Here is a 24,465-nt window from a genome sequence, read left to right as displayed (position 1 = left end):
AGCTGGTAAGTCCACCGGGCAGTCCAGGGACAATTCCGAAGGCTCCAAGAGCATGCAATTTCAAATATGCCGAGACTTGTTGCTCCCACTAGTCCATGGGTTGAAGCAAAGACGAGAGTCTTCGGAGATCAGGCAGAGGAACAGGGCTTCACCGGTCTTATCACTGGAGGGATGCTGGTCCACTGCAGAAGTCTTCCTTGTGTCATCAATGGGCTGCTCCCCTTCAAAGGATTCTTGGCTCCAATGTAGATCTGACGAACGCTGCAGGAGTCCTCTTATCCAAAATGAACTGAAAGCAAGTCCAAGCCCACCATTGGAAAGGATCTGCACAGTTCAAATTACCAGTAGTTGTCCAACCAGGGACAGCTACTGGTTTCACATCCACCCGAGTAGCAGACTTTCTGGCACCAGGCATGTGGTCTGGGACTAGACAGTCCCAGCCCCCTTCGGGCCACACACACACACGACGACTCGCTAGCTTGCGAAAGCAGCAGGCTTCCTGGGGAAGTGCATGTCCTTATAAAGAATTTCCTAACTCAAGATGACGGGAAGAAGGCCAAGTTGCAATATGGCCAAAGAACAAGCGTAAACCTGGTAGCACTGCCATTATAGAACTATAAAGATGTTTAGTAGCCATACACGGTAAATGTGAATACGCACAAGAAAAATATAGCAAAAATGGTACAAATGTAACTGCTACCGTCAGCTTGTCTTTAAGCACATATAAAAGTAACCAACAATCCCAATTGTAAAAGGTTTGGGTGATACAGAATTATCCTCATTGCACTGCACTGTAAAGTTCCCCAGTACTGCTAGTCTGTAGGACTGATCAGTTTCCACATAACAAAATGTGCAAAAGGCCATGGGTGAAAAGCTGAAGGCTTTACTTCCTTTCAAAACGTCCACAGAAGATCAAAAAGAGAGCAAAAAGAATGGGGTTCCATAGGAAACTATGGAGGGAAAGTTGCAAAAAGAAAATCTTTCCTAACACGGAAACCAAATGGCATACTGTCACGGGGCATTCGATTGATCATGGAGCTGATTTATAACAGAGGCAAGGGTGCTGCAGAGTCTGAAAGAGCAGGAGACTGACTCAGTTTGGTTAAGATGAAAATACTCTGCGGTAAATACATACTATTAGTCACATTGGGGAATCCTGCACCCTCCTGGTTTGGGAGCTGTAGTTTGTGTTCCATCCCCTTCCCCCTTATCCATCACGTACCACTTGGTCCAATAGCATTATCTACCTAGTGGCAGATTTCCCTACTGCCAAGATACCTGCTGGAAAGAGTGTCTATCTGCTTCTGTTTAAATGCAATGTGTTCGTCGTTTGGAGTGTTCAATACAGAATTGCGCGTGAAATATGCAGTCTTATTTATGCCCCTTTGCTCTTTTATTCTTTCTTTTCTATCCTCTTCGTTAGAGCACTTTATGACTTACAACTTCACTTTCCGCTTTACCTTTTCCATTTGTGTGTTCTATTTACCCACCTTACTCCTCTTTTCTTCCATTTGCACTCCTTCCCTATGTCCTCCTTGCATCGTCTCCATTATTTTTTTTTTTTCATTACACGTTGTATTTGTTGTCTTCTGTTATTTTGTGGGTGATCTTTTGAGCACAAATACACTGTGCTTATGGCTTCTTGGAGCTAGCAGTCGGCAATGTGACAGTCCACAGTGGTTCCTAATTGCAGAGGTTGATTTTTATGTAAGGTAGCTATGAATGAAGCAGGAGGGCAAACTGCCAGTACTTTCCGTTTTTTGGTAAAATATAGTTCTTGGAAGGTATAAAGTTATTTTTCTGAGCTGCACGATTGGAAAGGTTTTTTTTTTTTGTGTTTTTTTTTTAGTGTTTTTTTTTATTTATTTTTAGGAATGGTAAAATTCCTAATACACTCAAAGACAATATTTCTACATTTTTTACCATTGATGTTGCAGCAGCAGAATTCTGCCGCTCAACTATTATTTTTGTTGTTTTGATTCTAAACAAGATGTGATGGAAGAGTAAATCAAAACGTGACTCGAAGTAACAGGTTTACAGGTAGTTTATGTACAAATTGGAAGTTATTGGAAAAAACAGCCCAATGGTATCCTATAGGTACTCTGAACACAGCACAATCTCGGTATCTAGAGACCATCTGCTTCTTAGAGGTTCCAGTCTCTGGGATATAGCACCCAGCCACCAGTAGTATGGAGCATGGGTGTCTGATTCCTGATCCTGGTTATAGGGCCACATGTCAATTTCATCAGTATACTGCCTTTCCGACAGCCAAGAGATATGGCGTCCTTCTGACAGCCTGGGATAAATTGCCCTTCTCTACACTATAAGAAACCAAGTGGACTTTTCTTCAGTTAAGGAGTGTAGTGACCTTCCCACTGACGGCAAGAGAGTTGAAGATTCTTCAATCTGGCAAGTCTTATTTCCCTAGTCAGGAACGTCAACCAGGTCCAGTTCCCTTTACCTTCCATGAGTGTTGAGTCAGAAATAGCTTTTTGAGTACTGTAAATTTGGTAAGCCATTTCATGCAGCCGAGGCCGAACTATTCGAAACACTAGAGGCTGGGATCTCTGTATTCTGTGAGCGTACGCCCCCACAAAGATGGCCACTGGAGAACCGACGTGGACCTTCTCAAGGTGGCGGATCAATGTTATTCACGTTGTTGATGTCACCAAACATGGCGCCGCTGCACGGAAGTCAGAGGATCAGTCTTCATAAGTCCGGTGGTCGTCACAAAGCTCAGGTGAGCAGATTCCTGTGCAGATGCTTATCGACCCCTCTCCATTTCCTTGGTACCCTTCCTTGATGTTTCCTTTGTTTTGTTATTCCCTGTATTCTTGTCCTGGCCTTCCCGGTTTTCCAGTCATTCCAGGGAATGTCTTGCTCCCCCTTCCAGCCCTTCCAGGGTTGTTCCCTTCCTGGACTTCTGAGTCTTTGGCTCCTAATTCCACCACCTTATTGGAATTCCTGGCTTCTCTTCGCTTCTCTGAACCCAGGAAGTCATGACACCCATATGCCTTCCCGTTGTACATCACGGTAGGCGAGAAGGGTAACACAGGATACTATAACCTAAAGCCATCTCCACACTACATACATCACCTCAAGTATGTGAAAGTGTGCTTGCTGACAGGCCCCTGATGTTTTTGAAGTCCTGATCTTTCCAGTAATGCCTAATCCAAAGCCTCATAGACACTGCAACTAAATTTTAATGGTTGTAAGGATGCAGAAGTAAGACTCTGACACGGAGGGGTCATTGTGGTTGGCATTAACCTTTAGTCAAGTTAGGAAAAGAAAACCCTATCTTGCCCTAACTGTAAGAGGGGTTTCCCTCGATCAACCAAAATTACTGATGTCTCAGTCAGGATGTAAAAAGCAAAGGCCCACAGTCCTATGTCAGAATCCGATCTCTGTCCATCGCACCTTTATGCTAAACTGAATAAAGAAGGATATCTTCCTGGTCCAGAGGAATGACTCCCTTCCCCTGGAGAAAAGGTAGTTCTTGGTTTGAAAGTTCTCAATGTTAAGTCTCCACTGGGGGTGGGGGAATGCCAGCCTTCCTCAGGCTTCTGGTACAGTTCATCAACTGTTGGGGGGAATGACTCCCATCCCCAGCTTTCCTCAGACGTATGACACAGTTTAACAATAGGTGGGCCTTTCTCAGGCTTATTGTCTGTCTATGGGGGTCCCAGACCCTGGCTGGTAAACCTGGTTCCTTTCTCTACCTGGATCTGCGACGGAGAAGAGTGGTTTGCATGCCTCTCCAAACTGTGGTGGGTCCCTGACCCTCGTTGGCAGACCTGGTTCTCTTCTCTAGCAGGCACTGCAACTCAAACGTGAACTTGGTTTACTCGCCTGCCACATTTTGTGTTCATATGTATTACTTTCACTGTTATCTTCACAGTCTCTGGTTCTCATATGCAGGATTGGTTTACTCTCCTACCAAGTACTGCTCCCACTGTTTCTTCTTTTTTGATATTTGACAGTTCTGGGTCGCCTTTTCTCCAAGTACTGTCTTGAAGAAGGTTAGGTAACCTTCTTACATGATATGGCCTTTAAGGGTTCCAGACCCTATTCCCCTTTTATAGTATCTTAATAATAATCTTGTTAATGTCCCGTAGGAATTATCCACTTTCCCCCACTTTCCATGCACTGGTGTCTTTAGGGTTCCTTGCACCCTCTGGAGACCCCTAACCATAGGCTCAGCAACCCAAATACCTTTAGGGTATTGCCTGCAGCCCTCTGGTTGATTGCGTGCTTCCCTGTGTCTCTCTCTGGCTCGCCAGCGCTGTGGGGCTATTTCTGGCATACTGTAGCGGCTCTGCAGCTTCTGACCCTTTTCAGCGTGTCTCTCTCGGCCAACCGAGTGGTCTCACAGTGCTGCGCTGCTGGCGCTCTCCCTATCCAGTCTCTCGGTTCTCTGCCTCTCCGTGTGTCCCCCGGACACTTTGCATCTTGCGTTCCAGTTTCCCCTCTGTGGATCTCAGCTCTTGGTTCCCCAGGGAGGATCAGCTTGCCGGGTGCGTCCATTGTCAGTTTTTATGTCTATCATCTTATAGAAGCATATGGGATAGGAGGTTGTGGGTGGAGAGAGTGGGGGTGAAGGAGAGGTGTAGGTGTTACCGTGTTCTCCCACAATAGTAGTCAGTGGTCCCCCAGGGAGCTTCCCCTCCAATGAGATCCGCTCGCTGAGTACCACCCCCAGGGGCCTATCGGGTAGGGGCATCACCTCCCTGGCCACAATTGGAAGGTGCTCCCCCTACTGAAACATTGACACAATCTGGTATTAGTCACACGGTGCTGCCTTTAAACATCCATTAGATTAAGAAGATGCAGATAATATGGATCTGCATGATTTTTCTGTCACGGAAAAGTCAACGACGGAAAAGTTTGCATGAGAAATGTGCGAACCACAAAAGGTTTGCACATTTCCCATGCAAACACGCATTCAAAACCCCTACATACCCACACCCCCAACATACCCACAACACTACCCAACCCACACCCTCAACACACCCCCAACATAAACAAACCCTACTTACCTTTTTTACACGCTGTGTCCCTGCGGCACCGGTTCCCTTTCACTTCCGTGATCTGGAACCGGTGCCGCAGGGTCCTTTTTTTTTATTTTATTTTTTTATTTATTTTTTAAAAAAATATTTATTTTTCGGGAGCTGCAGGGGGGTCCCCCGCAGCCCCCGCTCACTATACCACACAGTACAGTGAGCGGGGTGTTGCGGGGGACACCGCCGCAGCCACCGCAGTCCTTGTTTTATTTTTATTTTTTATACTTACCTACAATGCTACCACCAAAGGTTCGAACTTTTGGTGTTCGAACTTTTGGTGGTAGCATTTTTCAGTCTTTTTGGACGGTCTGAACTTTTTTTTTCGGTCCGATCGTACAATTCCAGATAATATACCAGTGCCCCATTTTGTCCTTGGGTGAATGGTCTCACCCAGTCAATGTCAACTGTAATAGATGGCTCAAGGAATACTCTGAGCCTCAGATGGTTGAATGTTTTTTATTAAATAATTACTCGGGACACTAGGGCCATCATTCTCTCTCTGCTTTAGAAAGCGCCAAAGCCAAGGCATCCCTAGTCCCCAGGTTAGTGTTTACAGAATATTGGCCCTTACTGTCCTAAATTGTGACTTGTGCTAGAAACCTGAAGACCAAATGCCTTATCTGTCTAACTTCCCTCTTGGACTTCCTGTACCAGGAGTCTGCAATCTTTAGTTCTCCGGGATATTTGGGACTACAATTCCAATCAGCCCTTGCCATCAAGTTCATGTTGTACAGGGCTTGTAACATCTACTAGTCCCCTAGCATTCGCGAAGACCTTGCTGGCGAGTATAGGGATGTTAAACCTATTTTGCATTTACTGCAAATACACTTTGTTTGCAGTAAATGGAAAAAAATGCAAATGAAACTGCCAAATGCACGTTTCACTGTGCATACTTGGCATCACTGCACCAAATATGAAGTGTGCTTATGGCGAGATGCACCATTTTACAAAAAGCACTGGTAAATATTTTGTCACCAGTTCCACTGAGGCGAGTGCATTTCTCTTGAATTGAGGTTGAGTCTGTGTAGTGCGTGTGCTAAAATGAGCTAAACAACATGGCGCCGGTGCGCTGCCATTTTGGACATTCACTTCCAAACCGCAATGATCTACGTTTTTGCGAGCTCAGTTAGAAGGCAGACATGATTTCTGCAACGGTTGGAATATTTTAATATGAAGCAAATGAGCTCACAGTGGGGAGTAGTATGAGATGTGCAGGTGCATTGGTAAGGGGTGCTGAGAACGAGAGCGCGGCAGACGAGCTGGGTGTTTCCACTGTCTGGTTTTTTCCACTCTTGCCTTCCGTGCTTGCTGTCTGTCCTTCAGCCCGGGCAGTCTGCAATTTATGGAGGGCGGGGATTCGTCCCCATAAGAAGAGAGGTGCAATCCCCATGAGGTGGCAGAGAATTGAAACCCTGGTGTTGAAGTCTCACTGAGAGGGAGGATGCTCTGCTCCAGACCCGGTTAGTTGATGCGTGATCTCTCTGCCTACCTGCCTCGAGGGTTTATAGTGAACATGTCGACTGCAAAAATGTCGAAAAAAAGAATGTAGAATTTTTTTCTTTTCGACATTTTTGCCTTCGTCTTTTTTTTCTTTTCGATATTATAACTGGATACCTGCCTCGAGACTGGTTAGTGTTGTCCTGGCCGAGATTAAGCTTTCTCCTACAACTGCTCTAACGGTGATGTATGCTGTTAGGTAAAGATTTGGGGTAGTACCCTTAGGGTGCTCTACAACAACCTTAGCCTTCTGGCAATAGGACCCAACCTTTGGTATAAGTCTGAACTACGCAGGTTGGTAGTGTGGCTGAGCAGCCAGGCTTATCTCAAGAGGGGTCAATGTGAGCAGTAATGCAGTTACACAGAGATTCACAGTGACAAGCATTCAAATAAACTCTGATACTCACGGTTTCTTGATAAAACAATTATTAATTTATTTAACCAGCCATTTACACAAGCCTTCTGAAAGGAGCAATATAAAAGCAACACTCAAATACACTTAAAAAACCAACACTCTTAGGTTTCTTTAGATTCAGTAATTCCCATTGGGGATGGCATACAGGCACTTCCTACACCCGCAGGTAACTTAAATAACTAGGATGTTGTTGGTATTAATATATTACTGTTACATCTAGAGTAGACGGAGAGAATGTAAAAAGAAAGGTTCAATAGAATAAACAAGAGATTTCAAATGCACTTAGCAAAAAAGGCAGATACTTAGCAAAAAAGGCAGATACTTTAGAACCCCCCCAATGCAGAATAGTTTAACCCCTTCCTGGAAGGATAGGTGCAACACAACAGAGGAGAGAAGAACAAGCCGGGAGACTTGTGAAGTAGAAGCTACAAGCAAATCTACAGTGAGAGGTAAGTTCTCTCAGACTTTACAGTACCTTTTGGTTTGAAGAAAAGATGCAGCTGGTGATCCTGGTTCCTGTGCAGCTCTGCAGATCCTGCTTGTTCCTGGGCCTCAGCCGTGGGGACAAGAGGGAGGACTCCTGGGGACTACTGCATCACAACGGGATGGTCACCGACCGCAACCAGCAAATTTCAAATTTGAACTCAGTGGCTCGTCAGTGTTTCAGCTCTTCGTGTCTACTGCAAACCGCACCACCACGGTTTCTGGCAGTCGACATGGACCTTCCTTGCATCTGGGGTCCCGCACTCTGTTGAGGGGGGTTCAGGCTGGGTCAGTCCTGCTTCCTGGGAGTCCGGAGGATCTTCCTGGAGTCTCTTGGCCAACTTAAAGCAACGCACACAAACTGGTGTTACTCTCCCTGGCTATATGGTTTCCAGCAGCACTCAGCTCCGAGATTGATGTCCAGGTGGCTTACTTGGGAGTTGATTGTCCCACCAACTCAAGGGGAGAAGTAGTCTTTGCAGGGCTTCTCTGTCAAGGCAAACCTGGAGCTTCAGCACAGCAGCAGGGCTTCACCGGGCAAACCCAACGGTCCAGGAGCATGCATCTTTTTCCAGTTCTTCCTCGGATTCCTTTGTCCAGTGGTCGACTCTGTCTTCCAGCCAAAAAGCCTCTCCTTTTATGCAGGTTTCTCCCATTCATTCCAGCCTAGCTGTGAATCACCCAGCAGGGTGGCTGTCCTTGCCGGACAGCCAGCCGGCCAATCACCTAGGAGTGCATTCCTGTCTCCTAGGAGAATAAGCACAGGGAGTTGCGGGCACCTCCCTTACTTCCTGCCCCCACCAGACTCTCTGGAGCCAGTGGCGGGTTTCACTGGTGAAGCCCGCCAAAGGCAAAACGAACAAAGGGACCAAACCTGGTTTGGCGCGCAGAGTAAATCTCAAAAAGGAACAAAACAACAAGAAATTAAGAAAAAAAGAAAACTAGGGCCATTTTGACAAAAATGGCACCAATGGGTGCTTTACTGTAGCTGCGAACATAGCCTGCGGTAAAGACCAGACACGTTAGTAAAAAGTAACCACTGCCACCAGCCATTAATTGTGTTAAGGGTAACATAAAAAATGTTACATGAGAAGCTAGACAAAGGGGCTACTAAGTAATCCCTCTAGCACGCTATTGTAAGATAGTGTGTGCTGGGTCTAGAAAGTTACAATGTAATTAAAGTCAATTTCACTTTACTGCCCTTGGAAACGGTAGTTAATCCAAGAGTAAGGTATTTAAACTTGGGGAAATCTGACACTTTCCTTTGTCACTGTACTAAAGGTGCTGTGTGGCACAATGCAAAAAGGTGCGTATGGAGTTTGTCAGACTCCAAACACATAAGGAAACACAGAGTTGGCAATCAGAAAAATACATGAGGGAGTGGAAAAAGTATTCACCCTCTCCAGGTTCAAAATTAAAAAGTCCTAGAGTCCAGCAAAAGTGCCGGGGGTCTCTAAGGTAGAGAGGAATTGGCACATTTCTGAGAATTCTCCCTAACATATACTTATGGTGTTTATGCTTGTTCATGTATTCATGTATAACCAGTTGCATTTATTTCGTGATATGTGTACTTATGGAATGTGAATAAAGGGCCTGTAAAGAGGCAATTATTTTCCAAATTAGAAGTGCACATCATTGCCTTGTCCAAGAACGTTTAGTCCGTGTAATAGGGTAAGTGCTGAGGTGATTATATGTGTCTGAAAAGCAAAACTGTATGTATGCAGGTCTAGTGGGATTTCTTTATAATTTGCAAGGAATGTTGTAAGATCATGGGAGTTTTCCAAAACATCTGGAGAGCCGGAAGTTTCAGTCCTCTGTTCTAGACTGACACTACACTATCCGGTGGTTAGTTGACTTAAAAAGAGTAATAGGTTGTGCATTTCATACTCTCTGCCCGATTCGGTTTCCTTGCGATCATGCCCACATACTCCTCCCCTTCTCACTGATGTTTGGCTCTGACTGCTCTCCTTCCAAAACTTACTTCATCCTCTTCTACTCACTGCGTCTTCCTCCTCTGTATCTGTCAGTTCCTTCTGGGCTTTTACTTTTTATTAATCATTTAGAATAGTTTTGAGTCCTTTGTGAGTTTTGCCTTTTGGTGGGCTTCAGCTCTGAAGCACGCCCAGGCACCAGTGTGTCTGTGAAGGCAGAAAGTGAGGGAGGAGCCTGAAACTTACCTGTACTTTGTCTGTATGCATGCCTGGCTGAAACCATTTCTAACTGGCGGCTGGCTGGCTGTCCTTGAGGACAGCCAACCCCCAGGTGATTGACAGCTCTGAGTGTGTGAATGACTGGGATGCAGCATAAAAGGTGAGGATTCTGACACTACAGACAGAGTCGACCACTGTAATAAGGAATTTGAAGCAGAAGACGAGCAGAGACGCCAGCAGCACCTTCCAGGATCGCAAAAGCACTGGTGAAGGCTTGCAGCTGTGCAGACCCGGTTTTCACATCAACAGGGAAGACCCGCCAAGGACGCCTTCCTCCCTTAGGCTGGTGGGAGCGACTAGCCTCAAGACCACCTTCATTTCGCGTTGCTGTGACTGTCCTAAGCTGCAGAATCCCAATACCCGGGGTACCTGGACCATTATCGGGTGCATCGTCCTTCGAAGATCGAATGTGGCTGAAACTTTGCAGGTATCTGTGTGGACCTTGAAAGGCAGGAATTCTTCACCAAATGTCCCCTCACCAGAGTTCATGACCGAGTTAAAGAGGAGAATCCGACCAGCGATATTCGTTTCATTGTGCCGGTCAGAAAAAGGCGACCAAGGAACAGGAATCTGGGTCTGCAACATTGCACCTAGAAGGAAGCAAGCTACAATTTCTTCTTCACGTTCAAGGTACTTTGGGGCTTAAATTGTAATTACCTTATGCCATTATCGGTGCTTCCTGGCTTGGGAAGTGCTGTTTTCTTCAAGTATGAGTTGACCTAAGCTCCTCTGTGCCGGCCTTACAGCTTGTACACTATCGGGTATGCTCCCTTTGATCTCCTGTGTTTCTTCAAGAACCACCGACTGGTTAACCTTTCTTCTGAAGATCTTCATCAGAACTGGAACTATCCATTTGACTTCGGCTGTCCTGGTTTCCCAAACGTCCATCCTCTGATCCTATTGGCTTTGGCAATGCTGGATCCTCCATAGGTTTTCATTGTGAGCACTTTTATTGCTAGGAAACAGACTGCCTATATCCCTCTGGGAGGCTATATTAGTTATTAACAGTTGCTAAAGTGTGCTCTGCCTAACTCTGAAACTTTCCCTCCCAGCTCAATTTTGTAAAGGTGATATAAGTGCTGATACTGACCTTTATTGACGTCACTCTGTGTGCTTGATATGTAAAGCATAGAGCATACTCACCTGCCTTATTGTTTCTTAGATTAATTGATTCCATTTTGCATAGGATGTTATTGTTAGTTGCTGCATTTTAGATTTACTTTTGTACCTTGTTTATATAGAAATAAATGTATTTTAATATAACTTGTTTACTTGGATACCTGTGTGAACTGATTTCATTGTACTGCTCTATAGCTCACATAACTCCCTCCTAAGGTAAGCCTGGCTGCTCAGCCACTCTTGTGTAGTACAGGCCTATATTAAGAGTTGGGTCCCTAATACCAAGAAATAAGTTTTATGAAGTCCCACAGCAGTTGGACTTTAGAAAAACGTACTTATCGCCTCCGCTACACTACTGCTCATTCCTTTCTTTCACACAAGCACTTCGCTTTCACTCCCTCTCCTAATCATACTTGGATTCACACTCTGTACCACTTATACTCACTAACCAATACCTCACCTGCTCTAGAATCGCCTTCACTCTCCACTCCTACGTTTTTCCTCCTCCTGGTTCTTTGGTCTGCCTCCTCTCTGACCTCACTTGCACAACACACAACATCCTTCTTTCCCGAGGTCTCTTTTAATTTCCCTCCCATTATCGGTTTGGTGTGTCCCTGGCCATTCTGGACCTGTCCTCCCCCACTTAACGGGGCTGCCGTGGAACAACAATGACCGTTCATGTTGAACAGTGTTCAAGTTCGCATTATGAGGTCTGGCCTGGCTACCCCCTGATGAACTGGGGGGCCTGCATATGTCTCATGGCTGTGCGTTTAGAGTCTTGCGTACAGTGTGTAGGTCAGCAGTTGCCGCCTTGGAGCTCCGACTCCTCATTCTGCTTCTTCCTTTCCTCTGCATTGTCTGTACACCACTCTTGTAGGGCTCCTGACTGATGAGAATGACCTCCAGTTCTCTTTCTGCGGCGACCCTCTGACACGGCTGGATAGGTTTGTGTGGGGTACTGATGGTTTTCTGTCATGCAGGTGGTCTTTACCTGTGTCAGAGACCAGGTGTGATACAAATTGGTACTGCACATATATCAAGTAGTACTTGGGGAGGGGAGAGGAAATGGGGCCATCCCACATGCAATTGTCCCTCTCTGGGGTAGGACTGGCTCTGGATTGCTCCCTGGTAGGCCTCCCACCCCAGGCTGTGGCTACTGATCTTGAGCGTTCATGCTGGTGGGAGCTTTGTACTGTTTTAGAGGCCGAGTTGCAGTATAGCCATTTTATCAGAATGGTAGCGCTTGTTCCCTGAACAGGCACACAATTGTTGCACAGTGTTTGTGACGTCCTTGAACTTGGTCATTGTCTTTGTAGCCCTTCTTGTTCCTCTTTCACTATTTAGACTGTATAAAATGGTACCTATGTGAGGTCAAATTCAGAACACCCACAGGCTTTTTTGATTGAATGCAAGCTAGTTTAACTGGGTGAAGCACAACCATATGCCTCAACCCACATGTGTTTGTGCCTATGAAACAGGATTAAAGTAGGCCTCTGCTCATTGTGAGGTCACCAAATGTTTGAAATGTGCATGGGGCATGATTGGAGGGTCAAAGTCCCCACACCTTCTGTATGTGTTTTAACTGTGGGGATTCCATATCTTTGTAGGTGTAATACCCTGGTTTATGCCCAAGTAGCTAAAATCAGACTTCACTGAGGATTGTTGCTAGTAGCTTTTTGGCTGGAACTCCCGATACTCCCTGAGTGTGACCCTTTCCAGACCTGGAGGGAACCTGTTTCAGGAGATCCCTTTCCTTGATCTGGTGGGCATAGTTTGAACGTCCTCAGCAGAGTTTGTGTACCTTCATAGATGTGTGTGTCACAGCACAAGTTGTACCGCCAGTTCTGCTGGTGTAGACTGGACAGAATTGTTTCTGCTGTTCTCCAGTGCGGCTCCATCCCATGACTCATTAGGCAAGACTTCTGTAGCTGTTCCTATTCCGGGGAACACCCTTTGTCCTAACTGCAGTGTTAATTGCTGACCAGAGCACCCACTCATCTGTCCCAAAGCGCTGGTATTGGGTGAACTTGATTGTGTTGTTTGCGTCACTTGCATTTCGTCTGACTGCATCTGAATCATTGGTTCCATCCTTCTGTTTCCACAGACTTTGTATTGTGGCAGGTCCGAACACGGACTCTGATTTTCCATCTCATTGTTGGTATTTATTAAATGAAAGGTGAAAACTCCAATCTTTCCCCATGCTAAGGGTGTTCCCTACCTAACCGTACTAACTAGGGTGCTCGTCACCGATCAGTGAGAGTCCAAATCAAAATAAGTCCACTGTCCAAACTAACCTATCCTAACCCTATCACTATTAAAACAACAAAGGCACAGGAGAATGACTTCCTTGTCTGTCCAAACTAACCTATCCTAACCCTATCACTATTAAAACAACAAAGGCACAGGAGAATGACTTCCTTGTCCTGTGAGGTGGTTTTTTACCAAGTTCAGTTCAATAAAGTATCCTTGGGTTGTTCTTAGCAACTACTTTTATCAAATGACACAGTTCTGATACTGGGTTCTTCAAGGTTTCAACCTTCTTTCACTCAATTAAATTTTTCTTGTCTTCCCGTTCTCTTCTTGTCTTATTCTAGCTGTGTTGGCCCCTCTCCTCCTAGTGGACACGTTTATTCCTTTAAGATTTTCCCTTTTTCACTGTCCTCTCTTTATCCTGAATGGTACGAATTTAAGGGTACCAGTATTGATTATCTTTTTCTTCATTCACTCAATACTTTAACTTGACTAGGATGAGTATGACTGTTCCAATAATAATTCTCAATCTCTTCATTTACTCTTGTTACTTTATCTCGATTGGGAGGAGTATGAGCATTCCTGGGTCTCCCCTTTCCCTGTTACCTGAATTGTTCAGGGATAACATCACTGGGATTCGTAACGAGGTGGGACCCTCTGTTCCTTTTGTCATGTTTGTGCAGGCTCTTGTAGCTCCACATACGGTTACGCAGATCCACTTTCATTTGGACCACTCTGCGATACCACAATTGAAGTGATATCAGCTTTGTTAGCGGACCCACTAGTCCACCGCGACTTGTTTGGAGTCACGCCACCATTTGACTCTCCCTCAGGATTAGGACACCCTGCGTCCACATTGGTCTCTCGTGTCTCAGCTTCTCTCCAATGCTGCACATCGGAAACAGTACTTGGGTTATGCTTTTTCATTGGACGCTGCATGCCCAAGTTTCCTTCAGCATACTGTGGCGTGCCAGTTTGAAACTCGCAGGGCCTCTCTCTTCCAAAGTCTCCGCCTCCCTGACGCTGCCGTGGGACTTCGCCTACATAGTGTCAAAGTACTTCTTCTCTGTTTAATTTATATTCTGAATTCTTATAGTGGTTTTCTTCATCTCCGTACCACATACGTTTTCCTTCACAGGTACAATTAGAGTGTTTGGAAGACAATAACAGATTTCTGATAGGTTCTTCATATTTTTGTTCACAGGATGCCTTTGAAGGAGGGTTAGGGATATGTTGCTTAGGGAGTTCCTCATAAGAACGCGAGTCCCCAGGGTTTGGGGGTGAGGGGAGAAAAGTCTCTTCCGGTGAGGTCCTGCTTGCCTCTGCCCCTAGGGAGGGTATTGCGTGACAGGCTCACCTCCCTAGATCCCAGGGAAAGGCCCTCCAACACCACCCAGGGAGAAACGAAAGAATCCAATGATTCGTTGCAGTATGCTATCCTTGTTGCCAGGAGAAGGATACCCCTCCGGGTCTGGATAGCGAGTCACAGGCAAATGTCCCTTACCTACAAGAACAGGAGGACAAGCTGTGATTGCGGCGCTACGCACCTCCATCGGGTACAAAGTAGACAAAGTCAAGATCGACGTAAACCTCTTATGACCGAATGTTTGGTCACTATGCTCTCGAGTGGCAGACAGTGAGGAACAGATGCTGACCACGAAGACTGACACTGAAGACCACGGTGGAGGTGTTGGTGTGTAGAAATAGGGTTCTAGAACAACGTGCGGAAGATGCCAGCGCAGGTCCTGCCGAAATAATGTCTGAACAATGGGACTAAGGGAAGATGAGGAGGGGTCTGACCCTACGTCCTATGTTGAGAACCTACTGCTGCAGGAAATTGGCCCTGGTAAACTATCTCAGGGCTTCACTGTTAAATGGGCGCAAGGATCGCTTGCCCGCCTCCGAGTGCACCTCCTCACCCTATTATTGCACGGATCCTTTTTGGGGCCGAAAGACGATACTTAAGTTCTCTAGAGAAGAGGGCACGATCGAAGGTGGTTCGTCGCTGCTGGCAGACCATACACCTCTAGTACAAAAGAAGTGGAATATGTTTGTTCCAACTAAGGAGTGGCTTCGTATTCTGGAACTCAAGTACATGTTAATACACCCGGCTAAATTCAAGGTGATCTATAAAGGCAAATCACTATTTTTTTAACATTCTAATGAGGCCAACCAATGGATGGACGAATGTGGTCTGACACATGGGCCTGAGACAAAAACGGAAGATACTGGGGCTGGCTGACTCGCATCCTGTTGTATTTCGCAGATCAGCATGCGGCTTGCCCAGTTGTTAAACTTTTGATGAACCCACTAGCACATGGTACTGTATCACTGAATATCAGTGACGTCTCAGGAGATGATGAGATCTCCCAGATAGACCTTGGTACACCCTGATATTGCACGAGCAATCCATGAACCCGGGTGGCTTTGCCGCTGGTGGAGCCCACTATGGCGGATTCCCCCATGTACGTGGACCTCTGGAGCATTTATGTTCTTGGGAGGTGGAAAGGCTTGAGCGGTGTTCTACTGTTGAGCCAACTGTTGCTAATAACTTTTATGGTTCGTTTTTGTTTCAGTTCACCTTTGCTAGTTTTGGGCAATGTTAAAGCGGGAATGGTAGAATATGGGCACTTGTGGTTGATGTAGGTGGTGTGTGAGGGTGGCGCATGTGCAGGGGCGGTGCAGTCCGGGGCACATTGAAAGTGCACAGTGGCGATCAGATACTACTTTCCCATGTTGTAGAGATGGAAGGTGGAGAGACTTTTACTTTCTGAAGGTTGACCATGCTTAAGATTGTCTCATGGAACGTCCAGGGCATGTCCTCATTATGAGGCAGCTCCGGATTACATCCTATTTACGTACGAAACAGATTTCCATAGCACTACTGCAGGAACTGCACTTATTGGGAGAGGAGCTCACTGTAATCGTTTGTAAATGTGGGTGTGTAGGATACGGTTAACTGTTCTCAAGATACACCAGGGGTGTTCTGGTGTGGGTCCATACCATTTAAGTTGATCCAGGCGGAAACTGATTTGATTTATACCGTGCACCATTGACCCTGAGGCATGAGGGCGCCGACAAACAAGCCAATACAAATAATCAGGTCCGATGCTGAGCACAAAGCTACAAAACTTAAACAATTGAACGGCAGCCAGGAAACAAATAAAAACAGAGCCTAGTTATATAAGACATGGCAGATAAAACAACATGAAAGCAAGAGGATAAGAAAGGAATCTATAATATATAAAAAAAACATACCGGAAAATAAACAGAACAATTTTTAGATTAGTGGGTGAGGTCATATACTGTGGGTTTGAAATTCTATTGAAATACATAGGTAAACTACTAGACCACATCCCACGATGATACAGTCAGTGTTATCAGTGAGGCACCACTTGTCAATCTGTATTCTGCGGAGGACCCTCAAATCCTGAGGTCTGACGCAATTAGGACCCACTTTTAGGTTAAGCCAAGAAAAAGTTTTATGTTTGTGTGCCTCCCTTAATTCAAATTGGCTCGGTTTATCAACGTTGGTGATGATAAAGTTTCTACAATCGGAAACAAAACTCCTTAAACTCGAATCCATGATATTTGCCATTGTTTATTTTTTTTATTTATTTTTTTTTTTTTTGTCGGTTGTCCTTAAGAAGTGGGGGAGTCGGTAGGATGACTGGCTTGGGAGGCGGCTGAGTGACCTCCCGTGATACATCACTCACTAAGCAGGGATCGGGAGTAGGAGCCTTCGCCTGCAAGGACAGACCTGAGAGAGGCAGCCCTGATGGAGGCCATTCTGAATGAGGGAGGTTTGGGAGGATTTATCCATTCTTTTAAGATCTTTGTGATAGGGCTTCTGCGGGTTTGGCAAAGATGACAAAAGCGTGTTTGGACCTAGACACCAACCATCTCTGAAATTCCTCAGTGTTAGAGCATGCCGCAAGGTCCTACAGCTTCTGTTCCTTAAGTAATAGACAATTTTCATATGCCTTGGGAACACCCAACCCCATATCAGTACTTAGAGCGGACTTCCCTCCTGACTGCTCCCCTTTTTAATGTTTGCTGAGTAAGAACAGATTGGGCGCCCTTCGGTATGTGGCCTTCTGAATTATCAAGATCCATATTCTCTAAAAACATCCCATGTACCACTCCTTGGTCATCATGAGGGTTAGATACCTTTGACTGAGGAAGCATAGAAGTGGGTGAAGGGGGGCATGCCACTTTGCCATCAGTCTTGAAGTCACTCTTGAGATCTTTGCTGATAAGCAGGAGTTTGGCAAATATAAGATGATCTTTCTGGAGCTTCTGTCTCCTTTTAGCACTTAGGGCTAGAACTTCCGATAAGCGGTTGCCACTCCTATGAGGAGTCAGGGGTGGTGAATGTGGGGAGAGTGGAGAGAGTTCCACCCTGCCCGTGGCGTCGGAATAATTACTAAATGGTCCAAACCCTGGAGTAGAAGCCATTTCAGCTTCCGTAGTCCGGTCTGTGCCCTTTTTCCTGCATCCCACAAGTACAGCCCGAGACCAGACGAAGCACTGAGCAAGTAACTGAAACGGTGCTCGAAGGTGCTGAAGAAACTACCTCTGATGCGGACCACGCAGAGACAGCCACGTCGGGCCGCACCACAAAGTACGGCAGCCTCCGACACGGATAATGGGTGGATGGCTAAAAGGTTAAACATCCAGGGCAGGTTTATAATGGTGACGGGGCTTCATCGAACATAGAGTAGTATGTATTGTGAACTCCTCTGCCCCAAACCATGATGCACCTGCCTTCTTTCGCTCCCTATATAAGAGGCTGACACATCACAGGGGTCTTTTTTGGATATGGGGGGCCGGGCGATTTTAATTGCAGGTCTGATCGTTGATATGCGCAACCATCCCCTGCGTCAGAGACTCTGCGCACCATGCTACAAGATCTCTCTTTAGTTGACACCTGACGAACTGTCAACGGAGATAGTAGACGTTATTTCTATTATTCCCCACCACACAAGGTCCATACTAGGATTGATTACCAATTTACTGGGAAGGAATGTTTGCTTGAATTTGTGAATGCAGTGTAGGCTGGTAGGATCATTTATGACCACTCCCCACTGATTGTTACCTTGTCCCTCCTCGGCTCGACTGATCCGGTTCCAACATGGCGTATGCCTGTAAACGCTCTCTCTGATGTGTTCCAGGGCCAGTTGGCAGATGCGCTACAGGAAAATTTGAATGTTACCATAGGTAGTGTGGATAGCTGGAGCACGATCTGGGAGACTCTGAAGGTGGTGCGATTGCCAAGGGTGGGTGGCGTTAGGAAAACTCTGACCACAGAGTTCAGTAGGGTGGAGGACGATTGCGGGGGTGAACGGTGGAGAGGGCCCGAATGAGGAGGTCTTACTGCCCTTGTATTTAATGTGTAGTGAAACCTCGGAATGTCTTCGGAAATGTGACTATGCTACATACACTTCTAGAATGCATGGAGAGGTGGACAAGGCATGCCAAATGCTGGCATGGCTATGCAAAAATGAGAAACCCAGGCATGCAATTACCAAAAATATTGATGAATGTGGTGAAACCTGGAAGTCCTAGTCGGTCATAAATGATGTTTTAGCAGGTAATATCAGGGGCACGATGGTGTGGACAGGCCGATAGATATGAATGAGGTTCACTACACGCTGGCACATATTAATCTGCCTAAGATGAGGGCAGAGCAGGCCGCGGCACTAGAGGCGCCCATATGAGGATGAGTTGCAGTGTGTTATAGTATTGCTGCAATCTGGTAGGACCCTGGGCGGAGATGGGCTACCGTCTGAGTTTTATAAAACCCATGGTGACGTGCCAGTGCTCTGCCGAGTATTTGAGGAAGCATATGAGACAGTAAGCCTGCCTGATAGTATGTGTGAATCTACGATAGTCCCGATTCTTAAACCCGGGAAACCTCGCTGCCTGTGCGACTCCCATAGGCCACTGTCGATGCTAAACCAGGATGTTAAGATTCTAACAGCACTATTGGCCAGTCGGCTAAACCATGTAATTCGATCTCTAATACACCAGAATCAGACTGGACGCATGATGCGCCCTATGCAGTAGTTTCATTAGACTGCATCAATGCTTTTGATTCCATGAATTGGCAATGGATTTATGCTGCACTGGACGGCTTGTGAATTTGTGACAGGTTCATTCGATGGGTTAAACTGATTTATTCCATGCCTGCGGCAAAGGTATGTACAGGTAGACATATAGTCACCATCTGGCATATACGCAGGGGCACCAGGCAGGGCTGTCCTCTGTCACCAATGCTATACCTACTGGTGTTTGGGCCGCTCGCAGTATTCCTACAGTCTGAGGATGCCGGGATATTGATTGACGGGATGCATCGTTTGATCTCGCTATGATCACCCTATGGTGTTGGAGGTGTTGGATAACTTTGCAAGGCATACTGGCATCTCCTTTAGCAAGGAGAATTCCTGTATTTTCCCGCTTGCTAGACATCGTACCTGTATCCCAGAAGTCCTCCTGAGATTAGGTATTAGAAGGCAAACTCGGTCATTCCGATATCCGGGAGTCAACATGTGGCACGAGGATAATATGGTGGGTGCTGTAAAAGGGATCTCTGCGTCTGTGAAATTTTTTAGCTTACTGCCGCTTTTGTTGATGGGGAGAGTCGCATTAGTCAAAATGGTGGTGTTGCCCCATCTATTGTACTTCTTTACTAATGTTTTATTCCTTTTCCCGTGCTCGCTCTTTAAATCCCTGGACTCCCTCGTGAATGGGTTTCTTTGGGGCGGGAAGAAACATAGAATAGCATTATCTACTCTAAAGCTGTGATGTGAGGATGGTGGAGTCCAACCGCCGTGGTTTAAGCTCTACACCCTGTTGGCTCAGGCACAGGACCTGGCTAAACATCTGGTGGGCGATGCAACAGCAGGTACCTTGATGCATGGTGCTGTGAGGCCGGTTGTTCTTAAGGAGGCTTTGTGGATTGCAGATGGCTGCTTACCAAATAGGTTGTACATGTTGGACCTAGGGAGGATGATCTGGAATAGGCTAGGGAAGGTCCTTGGCTTAGGATACGCATACCCCACAGATATAACCCTCTCTGCGCGCCTATGTCGAGACAAGTGTGATTTGTCCTTATTCAGGAGGTGGGAAGGGATGGGCCTTGCCACTTGGGGGATGTCTTTGTGTGGAGTGTTCAGGGATTTCTCTGAGGTGGCTGATGAGTATGGAATAAACAGGGCACGCTTCCTGGGGTACATGAGGCTTACTAACTTTGCTAAGGTGCAATGGCCCATATGGCCAGAGGAACCCAATTTATGGCCTGGAGGATGGCCTGGAGGATGGATGGAAATCTGTGACATGCCTATATCAGAACCTGATTGCCGGAGCGAGTGTTCAAGTTACACAAATCAAGGGAGCGTGGGAGGCAGACTTAGAATGTGTGCAAGAAGATAGGCAGGGGGATACTGCATTATTGTTTGCAAAAACGGTTTCTAGGAATGCACTATTTCACCTCCTGCAATTAAACATTTTGTACAGGACATACATGACACTAAAAGAGGTTGCATGTTTTAATAAATAGGTGCCTTCCAGATGTCCATGGTGTGCCGGTGACCTACAGACTTCCTACATATGTTTTGTCTATGCCCGAAGGTGCACTCTTTTTGGCTTCAAATCCAACATGCACTAGAGGACGGCGGGTATGCATACATACAAGTGGACCCCTACAGAATGCCTACTTGGTATACATCCCCGACCAGATAAGTCTAGGCATATAGTTAAAAGTATGGACCTGGCCTGCATTCTCGCTAAACGCAGAATTGCCATGTATTGGAAGGTGTGTGCAGGCCCTAACTATACTGTATAGTGGAGGGATTGGTTGAAGTGGTGCACTGCAGCGACGGTGGAATGGTGCAGGGCATTGAATAGAGGCATGGATGAGCCCACTGCGAACCTGGAAGCCTGTAGGGCTGTCTTGCAGGCTATGTTTTCTCGCCCTGACGATAAGCTCCCTTGAGCGATTGGGCTCTATCTTGCCAGTTTATCTGCTGATTAGCCCGGTAGACCTTGTGATGCGTGCAGTGCTGAAATCCCTGCAATGTGTACCCAGATACCCCCGCTCATCATTATGTCGTTTGCTTTTATTTTGTGCCGAATACTCGGAAAGTGTTCTTTGGTACCTATGCTGCCCTGCTTTTGCCCTGCTTTGGGGTTTTTGTTTTTTATATGTTTATATTGTTTCTCCTTGAGTATATTTACAAAACTTCAATACAAAGGTTTAAAAATAAATACAGTCCTTGCCAAGTACTGAACCACGACCTATGGAAAACATGATATAACACACGGTTAAATATGATTTTAAAGCTGACATTACATCTAAAGGTATACATAACAAAATCTTTAACTTAAAAATAGCATACCTTTTACATCGTGCATATTATCTACATGCAGTCTGTTTCTATAGTCTGTGATTGCCATCTAGTGGACCTTTTTAATAATTTAAATCCTGGTTTTGCGGTTTTTCAATGTCTTTTCACCAACTTTTCACTTTTACTATATTACTTACTACCTAATTTTTCCTTGCAAATACCTTTCACGGGTGGACACCCCCGAACACCCATGACCACTTAAACCCCACCCTCCTTTTTTTTTTTTTTTTTTTGTTGTCCTCCCTTTTATACTATTTTTAACTGAAGTCTAATTGGACTTTTTTCCCCACTTAAACTCAAACCTGCAATAGTATATTATTGCCTATATTTTGTTTTTTTTACCCTCTTTATTTTTACTCCTTCATTTATTGTCTCTTTGCAGAAAACAATAATGTGATCACTGGTTACCGAATGCACCTGTGGAACCACGTCCCCTGGACCTTTTCTTTGAACTCCTGCAGACTTGACTACACCAACTTATATGTTCTTCAGATCTTCTTTGTTGATCATTCCTTTTTTCAGTGACTAGGGGCTTCTCGTGCAGACCTTGCTCCTGTTTAATGCCATGTTCCTATTTTTGAATACCAAAAGATTTATTTTGTCACAAAACATTTAGTGTCACGTAACAATAGCAACAGATCTCCAGCCAATAGCCACATATCAAAGGCAAAACCACCTCAACTTAATCTAAAACACCCATATTGTGAAAATACATATGGCTTTTCGAAGTCGGAATGGGGAACAAAGAAAGGGAGAAGAGGGAAAAGTGAACATGACTAAAATCCCATACAAAAACATATTTCACATGTAAAATGCATTAAAGCCTGTCCATATTCTTTAGCTATCTGCTTCCTGGATTCGTATGATTTTGTCAACAACACTATGATGTCCTGAAATCAGTCATCTTTCCGAGGGCTGTGCACTTCTTTCCAGCACCATTATTCACCTTAAGTACCAGTGTCTGAGTCCACATAGATGGGGGTTGAATAGCATGATATGATAGATAGGTTATTTATAACGCGCTTAATACCCAGAGGTTTCTAAGCACGGACCAGGGGATCGAACCTGTGATTGCCCCACGTCGTCTTGCTTCCACGGTGAGCACATTGCCCCTAAGCTATCCCCCAGAGATCACAGAGAGCATGGTATATTCAGGACCAGGCACAGAAACACAATAGCCGGTATTTGCTGAAGCAGAGTAAATACTACAAGGTACATGTGGTCAAATACATCTCCCCAGAAAGAGGCCTAAATATACGTCCCATACAGTAGAAAAATGTTCAAGCTGCAAGCTTCTCGCTAAATAAAAAGTTGTTCGCTTCTTCAGTTCTCCACTTGCACATTCTATCAATAGGACTCTGAAGAATTTGAATGGGAGTGAACTGTATTGTTCTTTTTGTTTAGTATGACTGAACAGCAAGTCTTATACCTAGGAGGCTGTGAGAGTGGTTATGGGTTCAATTAAGCACATACAGATCCCTCTTAATGATACAAGTTAGGCAGAATGTATAAAAATAGTTATTTATTTAGGCCTTATACATTGCTTATAAAATTAAAAACCACAGGTAACACACTAAAACAATTGCTACTCGTATATACATATGCATGTTGGTGTGCTCTGCGATGAGTACTAACACTTCACTTTTAAATACAGTAAGAATTACTTTTCAATTTACTATATGTGTAGCAAAGCAAGTGAATAAGAAAATAGAACCAGGTAAGTAATCAGTACTTTGATAACTAATAGGTTGAGAATAAAGAAGTTAGCAAACATCATACAAAACCTTAGGTTTTGCCCTTAAAGAGTCCTTCAGTAGCTGGAAAAGAAGGTGCCTCTTGCACTTGGAGTCACAAGTCCCAATAAACGCTTTTTTCAGGGGGCTGGGAGTATCTTTAGGAAGATTGAGCAAGTGTTGACTTGAGCCAAAAAGTAGTTGCAAGGGTGTCAAACTTTAGTGAAACAGGGTAGGTTTTAAACCGACATTCTTCCAATCCAGCCACCTTACGAGAGGATACCAAGTCAGAACACCACTGTACATGGCTAGGCAAGAGAGAAATAGGGCTAGGGCTTTACACCCACACACCTATATTGGGACGGGGCAAAAGAGGTATGTTTATTTACATCCTGTATACCGATTCACTTAGGGACCAGTGTAGGATATCCAGAAATCGCTGAACCTTCTTGACTTGTTTCTTGATTCAGGTGGAGTAAGCCCAGGTGTCACTTCAAGGGTTGGGGTTTTCGGTCCAGCTAGTTCGCGGTTACGTGCTCTAATTGACCAGAACTGGATTCCTGATAGCTGGAAACCAAGGACACACCGACTTCCGGACCACCACTCCGCAACGACGTTGGAGGACTCATCTGATGCAGGCTGTAAACAGTGATGGTTACTTGAACAAAATGGTGGAAGGCAACCATTGTGGCTTGGCAGAAACAAAGAAATTGGTCTTGCAACCCCCTCTTAATGGTGGAGAACTACAACTTCAGTAGAAGGCTTCTTGTTCCATAAGCTTGGGGATCTGCAGAGTCCCATGGCTCAATTTAGGACGGCTTACGTTGCAGCGAAGTAGCCCAGGAGGACATCTGGCTAGCCCACAGGACGGTTTTGGGACTTTTCAGAGTGCTTCCAGGGCTGGATCCTGAGCAGATGCAGGTACTGGTTGTTTCCACCGGTCCAGGGGTCGAAGCACCAATGAAGGGTCTATAGAAGATCTGCACAGAGACAGAGCTTCGCCGGGCAAGTGAAGAAAGGGCTGCTGGTCATCGTCCAACAATAAGTTTCCAGTTTCGCAGCTGGCTGCTCTCCTTCATAGGAGTCTTGGCTCCAATGATGATCTGAAGAACAGCTGCTGGAGTTTCCCTCTTTACCAGGATGGAGTTTCACCCAGCCCATTAGTGTTATTGATCTCCACCATTCCAATTGGCAAGGTCTGTCCGATCCTGGACAGGCTGTGGCCACTGCATCTGCCTAGCAACAGACACATCTGGCTTGGATATGGACTGGGTCCAGACGGATACACCC

At 45.5% G+C, this 24,465-nt stretch overlaps 1 protein-coding gene across 1 annotated transcript in view; it reads left to right on the top strand.

Moving 5' to 3' along the window:
* RGP1 (RGP1 homolog, RAB6A GEF complex partner 1) overlaps positions 1 to 24,465 on the top strand; it is a 206,833-nt gene that overhangs the window by 68,586 nt on the left and 113,782 nt on the right. The gene's annotated exons all lie outside the window — the stretch shown is intronic.

The sequence above is a fragment of the Ambystoma mexicanum genome, chromosome 6p, assembly GCF_040938575.1.
Source record: "Ambystoma mexicanum isolate Mex_15411 chromosome 6p, UKY_AmexF1_1, whole genome shotgun sequence".
NCBI lineage: Eukaryota > Metazoa > Chordata > Amphibia > Caudata > Ambystomatidae > Ambystoma > Ambystoma mexicanum.
This window is presented reverse-complemented; position numbering and strand designations above follow the sequence as displayed.